Genomic DNA, 9,840 nt, shown 5'->3' with positions numbered 1-9,840 from the left:
TATTCTCCCTCACATGTGATGGATTAACTCCCCAAAAGAGAAGTTAGCTCATGATACTTAGGATGATGAATTACAAGCTAGAAGAACAAAAGAGAGAGAAAGAAGAAGAAGAAAAACCAATTAAACTCACTTGCTTTTCATTTTCTAGAAGAAAACTAAGGTTTCCTCCATTAAAAACTATTACAAGCTTTCTTACAAAAACTAAAACTAAAAACTAAAAATAGCTAAGGAACTAAAATAATACAAGGTAAGGAAAATAAGTCAAGGGAGTAAATGGAGTGTCCCCCCTTGTTTTGTTTTCTTCTCCATTTGAGAGACATCTCATTTCCTCCCATGTGAAACATCAAACCACATTTACTTCATTTTTATCCACCACATTAAAACAAAGTGACACCTTGCCTTTTTTTTCACTATTAACACCTAATCTAATTAATTACATGCAAGGTGTCAACTTTGCACCAATAATTTGTCATTTTTGTCTTGACATGCTCCATGATTGATGACTCATCCAATCTTGTGGGCCGGCATAGTGGGTCCTATGTGTAGTCCATTGGCAGTCCGGGTTTTTGGGCAATTTTACAACTTCCGCCTATCGTAGTAGAGTTCATCGCCTCGATTGTCCGAAAGCAGCTCACTTGTCTCATTCGAGTCCCGGTTCAAGAGGTAGGAGCTTCGGAAGTTTGATGCTTCGTCTTGGTTTTGAAGAATTCATATATATGTCGTTCCTCATGCTTTATTGCAGGTTTAAACCATATTTCCATGTTTATTGCAAATACCTGCAAAAGTATGAAAACATATTTATTTCATGATTGTTAAACACATAGTTAATCAAATTTATATGTCTCAACGGGGTTTCATAATACACTTTTGGGTGCTTATCACACTACCCCCAACAAAGACTTTGCTTGTCCTCAAGCAAAGAAGAGACATTAAAACAAATAAGTGGCCAAAAATGTGTAGTCCTAACTAATTCTCGTTTCGCAGAGTACGGTTGCATTGACCATATGCAACAAGGCCTTAAACCACTAGGAATTCCCTAGTGGACGAGTTATAGCCTCATGAGAGTTTTCCAGAGAAGATACTCACAAACTTCATTTATACTACAACGACTCAGTGACAGAAACTCGTTTCCTAAATTAATCTCAGATATCCATACATCTCCTTAGTAGGGAACGAGGATTGATTTCTTTAAAACTCAAGTTAATATGTATTCAATAATTAAAATATCTACATATAATCATGCATGCAGTGAACTTTTCATTGAAATGTACTAGCAGGGTTGTTTCTGAATCTTTTGGAGAATGTACCTAAATGGGTTCTCATAGGTATGTGTCAAAACACAATTTCACTCAAAAATTTTTTCACTCAGGTTTTCTTAACTCCAGTGTACAGTGGGCACATGTTTCCTCACATCTCAATGACAGTCAGAGGAGCCGATGTGGATCAATCACGTCTACTACTTATTATCACACCACCCTACTCCTAATTGAGCTAGAGGTCTTTATTAGGTATTGTGGGGCTTAGGTGATAGTGTACAAGAAAATGGAAATGGATAATTAAAATTTACGAGTATGAGAGAATAGGGTCTTCATATATTTACACTAGAGAAATCTTTGTTTTCTTTCCTTCTTCTCACTGAGTTTTCCAACCTTGTTCTTAAGCCTCTAATGGGATTTTTTTTTTTTTTTTTTTTTTTAACTGGCTTAAGAACATGATTCTATTTTTCTTTCCTGAAGCAAATAACAGACTTTTATTTGGGACAAGTCTTTCTCTTTATTCTTTCCACATTTCATCCTATTTCTCATACTCATCACTTAGGTAGGTTCTTTTATTTGGTTTAATAGATGGGTAAGGAATTTTTTTGGTGAAAGTGAAAGGTTCAGTGGAGTGACTAGCGGTAAAATTTGTAATAGGTAAGAATTTTTAGCTATGTCGATCCAAAGATGGCCTAAATTCTCGCCTAGGGTTCGGGTGGTGATCAAGTAAGTAAATGTGTGATTTTCTCTAATCGGGAAAACTACTCCTCTGTGTCATCACACACAAATCACTCATGTCAAGGTTTTTGGTTAGATTCTCACAGGATTTATAGTTTAAGTAACTAACCGTTGGTTCCAGAAACTTACTGCTATGTACAATCGATGATACTCAATTACATGAATGTTCATGAAAAGATGTATAAACTATTGCATACATATTATCTTAAGTTTCTTAAAACAACTCCTAATTCGGATACCAATGTGAGATTTCTAGACAATTTTCATCATTGAAAAGGAAACAAGACTTTGTCACTAAGTACAATTATTATCATGAAAATAAAAACTATATACAGGTTACAATTCGCTTAATATTTGCTTTCTGAGGGTTTAAAGCACCCCCAAATGTAATGATGCTTAGTCCCTCGGCATCAATAATTAAAGAGAGAAAGTACACGAGAACCGTGAGCAAAAATTAGGGCTAGATTGTCGAACGAAAGGTTGGAGAACATAGTATAATATTCAGAAAGAACAAGAAAATGTTCAATAGCACACTAAACATAGCACACGAAATAAAAAACAATAGCATACGAAACATGAAAAACAATAGCACACCAAACATAAGGTTTAGCTAGATATATGTACAATGGCAAACTCAAGTTTACCATCCAAAGGGATATGAAGTTCTCAAGGCCCCTCTTGAAGGAAATGCATTTCCTTAGCATCACGCCAAAAGATAATAGTCTGCCAAATTTCTGCCCATTCTTCGTTTCGAGCTTTCCTCAAATGTGTCTTCATAGTTTCATCCTTCGGGTAACAACGAACATGCCTCGTGTACCGAAATGGACGCCTTCCATTGCATAAACCTCAATGAACGAATGATTCTGTTTGCTGGGCACATAGAATCTACCTTGACCCAATCATGAAAAGTACCTGCAAACTGTGGGAAATGTGTCTTCATGATTCGACAAGCGGTGACCGGTAAGAGTATATACTAATCCTGAAATGTGCGAGCTCGTTTTAGGTTGGAGATAACACAACCTATGATGTTAAATAATGTATGACCTTGAGCTAGGGCACCGAATACAACGCAAGCAGCCTCATTGGCAGTAGAAAAATGTCAATCTCCCATAATGTTCAGGAGTACAAATAACATCATAGTCCCCATGTTCATGGTCATGCTTGCCAAGGGAATGGTGACGTCACGCCATGCCACATGGCCATTTCCTTCTCGTTTAATCTCAAGACCATCACCGTAAGTTTCACGAAACGCTTGCCACTGAAAGGAATGGTAAGAATTATGATAGATGTAATGCCATGATGAAACAGGATCGTGATATGGAAGATCCAAAGTTATTGCAAGTTGTTGTTCAGAAAAGATATGAGGTGTGTCACCAACTTGGATTGTGAACCCGTCTAAGTAGAAACCATGCGCATGGTTGAATGCTGGTGTGTCTTCCATATTAGCATAAAAGTATGCAGCCAAACTCGGAGAATAAGTTTGTCAGGTTGAAGAAGTAGGGAAGACCATCCGATGTTTGTAATGTAGTCACGAAAGAGATGACCATAGGTATTGGAATTCATCATAGACTGAAAGGATTGCTCAGGAATGAGTTTGGGAGGTACCACGTTTGATGAAGATGCAATTGATGAAGATGTCATAGTGGATAAAGTAGAGAAATAGGTAACGACAAAGGCAAACCGGATGGATAAATGAGTATGTAAGAGAATAGACCCTCCTGTAAGCACATGTTAAATTATATTAGTCACAACGCAAATGATGACAATCCTATTAAGCATTTCATACAAAAGAAGACACAAAAGTAAGACAAAATGCATAATACGACGAAAAAATGTAATAACATATATGAGTATTTTTTTATGGACTTAGTAATAGTAGAAAATTATGGATTGTTATGTTGATCTTGGAGACGATATCGCGGCACCGCATCGCTTTAGTTCTTCCATTTGTTGGCCGAAGTTGCATCTGAATGCCCCTTTAAGGCAGAGAGTACGCTTTGATTTTCCATTAGGAGAGCGCGATTTTGCAAGGATCGAGAATGAATTTCCAAGATCTCCTCCTCGCTCAACATCATGTGTTGCTTGACGATCTTGGAAATCCAAGAGTTGTGATGATGATATTCGACGAAGCGTGTAGTTCCCTCAAACCCTGATGAAGAAGTTTAATGCCTTCCATGGGATTAATAATGTTCAGCATGGCATTTTCATCAAATAAATGGTCAGAATTTGAGTTTGGGTCGTTCTGTTCCTCTATCAGAGTATCAGGAGTCCAAAAACCAACGGAGTAATCTATTTGGAGTACTTTTATTTGTGCTCTTTGAAGGGGTGTCTCTGGAGAAATTACTAGATAACCCCAACACATCATAATCTGTGTTACTAAAGTGGGTAGGGGTGCTGACCTTCTTGTTTTCTTGGTGATTATGTTCCAGAGGTGTTGGATTAGACAAAAGTCATCTCTTTGAGTCTGCAAAATCCAAAGTAGGTGAAGTTGAGGCTTTGTGACTTCTGATTGGTGTGATGTACCTACCACATTGTGTCCCAACCAGTGGAGCACAACACGTTGATTCTGTTTCAAAGAGCGTTGAAGAACAATGTGATGTGTATTTCCGACTTCGTCATGAGATACGGTAACTCGTAGTAAAGTTTTGGCGGAATCAAATGATGACTCTTGAAAAAGAGACCCCTGGGTATTCACTGGGATTTGAAGTATGTCGGAGATCATTTCCTTAGTCAATTCCGAACGTTGTCCATAGGCATTGAAGTAGAATTTTCCATTTTCAGATCCGCTAAATTGGTAGAACATCAAAACCAATTCTCGGGAATAACCAGCTGCTGAATGATATAGAAGAGGCGTCCATCCCCGACGTATGATTTCGGTGTCAAAATAAGGAGAAAACCAGCTATCTTCGAAAGTTGTCAAGTAGTCTTTCTCTGCCGTTATTTTTCGTGGTTGATCCATTGGTAGCATTACTGAGGGAAGGATAGGGAAAATTGTTTGAATAAGAATGGCTGAAAAAGAAGAGATTTATAGCCAATCTATGAGTCTGTACCAATCTGGAGTCCAAGTGTAGTTAATGACCCATGTGATTATGAACAACATCATAGGGGATCCACAGGGTAGTCCAAGTCGTTGTCATGTCAGATATCTAAATATAATTAATGAGATGGTTTAATGTTAGAAAATACGGAGGAAAGTTTCACAGGGTAGTTAGACTTACACGTAATTTCAGAAATGATGATCATAACTCAGTAATAGAATATGGATAGAATAATCAAGCTGCATGTGTGACAAGTGTTATGCGTACCTTGTAGCGTGCGCGATTTTCTCTGAACACCATGTGTATCCATTAATTATTTTGGTGAGTTTTGGATGGCCTTTCTTTGTTATGGTTTGTTTATTTATTTACTTATTTTTTTTTTTTTTTATTATTTTTTTTAGAGAGGAAAAGACAACTAATATACACAAATATTTAATACGGAACTTCTCCATTTAATACGTAACCCGTACAAATGTGTGAGAATTATTTAACACACCATACTAATATACAAAATGAAAATCAGAAAAAGAGACGGTTACATAGATCTAGATGTTCTGGATCATGTTATGCATGAGTAACAAGAGAATAATGATAAACACTGTTATCACGAATACTGTGATAGCCCATTCGCGTTGCTCCTTTTCCCATCGCTCTATTTGATTCAATATGTTCAAGAAATTGAGAATTTGTGAAGAGGGAGAGAAGGGAATGAGTGAAAGTGGAAAAGGAGAGTTGTATTTATAACTTGATTTCTGACCGTTGGGCATCTGACCGTTGGAATCAGTTTGTTTGGTTCTGACCGTTTGGCTTTGAGAGTAGGCCCAATGCATCAAGGGACAACTAATATAGTAGGAATCCATTATTTTGGGTTAGGTCCAATATTTTTGCCCAAGCCCAAATGATTTCCAGAACTTTCCCTTATGCCCCGAATTGTTCCGAAATTTCAAACTTGGAATTTCGATTCGGTTTAACTCCAAATTGAACCAATGAGATATTAAAACGATCGGCATTAAAAATTCCATCCACTGGAATATGACATAATCACATTCAAACTCATTTTTTTTTTAATTTAATTTAATTTAATTTTTATTTATTTACACTTTTATATACAAATGTACAAGACGAAAGGAACGTGTCAGACAACACCGGAAATCCAAACAACACATCACAATAGCTTAACTCAGGCAACTTTCATGTCGGCTCTGGGGCGAACCCAATCCTGCCAGACTGTGGCTTAACCTTTATGTTATAGGGGCCTAGGGTTCGGATTTGTACCATCCCCCCGACCAATGTGCAATGGTCTAGTAATAATATTACCCTTAGTACATATGGTATAGCCTCAAACCGCCCCTTGATACAGTCACATAGAAAACCGATCGGGGTTGGCCTGGTGGAATCCATTGCCAGCACGAACTAGGAAATGTCCGATGTTGCATATCACGACTTTCTTTGGGCACCATGCTTGATGCTAAGGGAAAAACGAGTATATACATGTTGAGTCTTTTAACGTCAGATCCTCAAGACGAATGTGAGTCTTTTAACGTCAGATCCTCAAGACGAATAGGAGTCGTTTAACGTCAGATCCTCAAGACGAATGTGAGTCTTTTAACGTCAGATCCTTAAGACGAATGTGAGTCTTTTAACGTCAGATCCTTAAGACGAATCCCAACCTGTGGGAACAACGGGACGACGACGAAGTTTATCCCCGCCGAGCTGGTGTCGGATAATAATATACCTTATACCGCTCATCTCGGATAGAAGATCAAGACACGACAAAAGGAGTTTGATAGTTCATACACCACCCATCCTTTTGCCCGCCGCTTTTCGAAAGCAAAAGTACTACGACCATTACCTATTCGAGATGGGTGAGATTTGGACAAAATGATGAGTTGGAGTTCGCGAGGAAGAGAATAGAAAAGGGAGGAGAAAGAAAGAGTTGAAATTTTGGTACCCATTGTTTTCCGGGAGGCACGCTTGCTCGATTATCGTAAGACATTTATACTCGGTTCAAGTAGAGTTTTTGTGGACTATGGTTCTGGCGCTTGCAACCACACACTCTAGGGATTTAAAGAAAAGAAAATAGAAGAGGGCCCGGCTACCCAAATGGCGTACTTTCTCTGTTTAAACACATGGAAAGAAGTACACCATCGAATCTATTAGTCTATGTAGACTGGGTCATTGAGAAGAGTCTCTTCGACATCTGGAGAGCGCAACTCATGATAATGTTTAAGGCATTGGCCATTTACTTGAAATTCGCTGTCATCATTTACGTTTTTCAAAGAAATAGCCCCATAAGGGGTGACAGCAGAGACTGTGAAAGGACCAGACCATTGAGTCTTTAATTTTCTTGGAAAAATGTGTAATCTTGATCTGTACAACAAAACTTTTTGACCCACTTTGAATTCTTTTCTCAATATGTGCTTGTCATGCACTCTTTTCATGTTGGCTTTATAAGATTTCGAGAGATCATAGGCATCACTCCGAATTTCCTCAAGCTCATTTAACTGCAATTTTCTCTTTCTGCGGCGTTAGTATTATAATTGGGCTTTTGATGGCCCATAGAGCACGGTGCTCAAGTTCAACCGCGAGATGACAAGGTTTTCCAAAAAACGAGGCGATAAGGAGACATCCCTATAGGTGTCTTAAAAGTTGTTCCAGATGCCCACAAGGCATCGATAATCGTAGAGACCGATCTTTTCTAGATGGATTGACGCTTTTTTCCAAAATGGATTTGATCTCTCTATTAGAGACTTCTACTTGACCAATTTGGTTTGAGGATGATACGGAGTTGCCACTTTGTGCGTGACTCCATATTTCTTTACTAATGATTCAAAAATTTTACTGCAGAAATGTTTTCCCCCATCACTAATTATAGCTTTTGGAACACCAAATCGAGAGAAAATATTTTCTTTTACGAACAAAACAACCGTTTTATGATCGTTAGCACAACATGCCAATGCCTCAATCCATTTTGACACGTAGTCAACTGCTACTAGCATGTATAGGAAGCCATGTGAATTTGGAAATGGAACCATGAAGTCGATGCCCCATACATCAAAGATTTCCACAATTAAAATGGGATTTAAGGGCATCATATTGCGTTGAGTAATGCGTCCTAGCTGCTGGCAGCGATTGCATGCTTTGCAATGTTCATGTGCATCTTTAAACAATGTTGGCCAATAGAATCCACATTGTAAGACCTTGGCCACAGTTTTCTTACCACTAAAATGACCACCACAAGATTGTTCATGACAGAAGGATAACACATCATTGTGTTCCCAATCGGGGATGCAACAGCGGATTAGTTGGTCGGAACAATACTTGAAGAGGTAGGGATCATCCCAGAAATAAAATTTCACAGTGGATAAGAACTTTTTCCGATCATTACGAGACCAAGATGAAAGGACTTTTTCGGTAACTAAGTAATTTACTATGTCAGCGTACCAAGGAGACGAAAAAATAGAGTACAAGTGTTCATCTGGAAAAGAATCACAGATAGGTTCTGTATCAGTATCAACATCATTGACAAGTCGTGATAAATGGTCTGTAACCACATTTTTACAACCTTTTTTATCTCTAATTTCTAGAGTAAACTCTTGCAAAAGGAGAATCCATCGGATCAACCTTTGTTTTGCATCTTTTTTCGCTAATAGATAACGAAGTGCCGCATGGTCAGTGTAGACAATAGTTGGAGAACCCACTAGGTAAGGACGAAACTTATCCAAAGCATATACAACGGCGAGAAACTCTTTCTCAGTGGTGGTATAGTTACGTTGAGCTTCATTAAGGGTTTTACTCGCATAGTAAATGACAACTGGCTTATCTTCTTGGCGTTGCCCTAGTACAGCTCCAATAGCATAGTCGCTCGCGTCACACATTAATTCAAAAGGTTTAGACCAATCAGGTGGTTGAATTATGAGAGCGGTAGTTAATGCATTTTTTAAAATTTCAAAGGCTTGTTTGCAATTGAAACTGAAATAAAAAACGGCATCTTTAAGCAGGAAATTGGTTAAAGGTCGAGCAACCTTTGAGAAATCTTGAATAAATCTCCTATAGAAACCTGCGTGTCCTAAAAATGCACGAATGTCTCGAACTTATTTTGGTATAGGAAGTGAAGCAATTTTTTCTATCTTAGCTTTGTCGACTTCGATTCCGTCCTTTGAAACGATATGTCCTAAAACTATTCCTTTTGTAACCATGAAATGACATTTTTCCCAATTAAGAACAAGGTTTTTCTCTTCACAACGTGTAAAGACTTTTTCAAGATTTGATAGACAACTATCGAAAGAATCTCCATATATGGAGAAGTCGTCCATGAACACTTCCATAAAACGCTTCAACCATATCAATTTGAAAATGTGAAGCATGCAGCGTTGAAAGTACCGGTGCATTACAAAAGCCGAAAAGGCATTCGCTTATATGCAAATGTACCAAATGGACAGTGAACGCGTGGTCTTGTCTTGATCGGCCAGGTCTATGACTATCCGAAAATAACCCGAATAACCATCAAGAAAACAAGAATATGCATGACCGACTAAACGCTCGAAAGCATCCGATCGATGAATGGGAGTGGAAAGTGATCCTTACGAGTGACGGCATTAAGTTTGTGATAATCAATGTATATTCGCCATTTTACTAGGATACGAGCGGAAATGCATTCATCTTTATCATTTCTCACAACTGTAATGCCAGATTTCTTGGGAACAACGTGTATTGGACTTACCCAAACACTATCAGAGATAGGGTAAATAATACCCGCATCGAGTAATTTTAAAACTTCCTCTCGTACCACATCTTTCATGGTAGGG

The sequence above is a fragment of the Coptis chinensis genome, chromosome 7 (assembly GCF_015680905.1).
Source record: "Coptis chinensis isolate HL-2020 chromosome 7, ASM1568090v1, whole genome shotgun sequence".
Classification (NCBI taxonomy): Eukaryota; Viridiplantae; Streptophyta; class Magnoliopsida; order Ranunculales; family Ranunculaceae; genus Coptis; species Coptis chinensis.
This window is presented reverse-complemented; position numbering follows the sequence as displayed.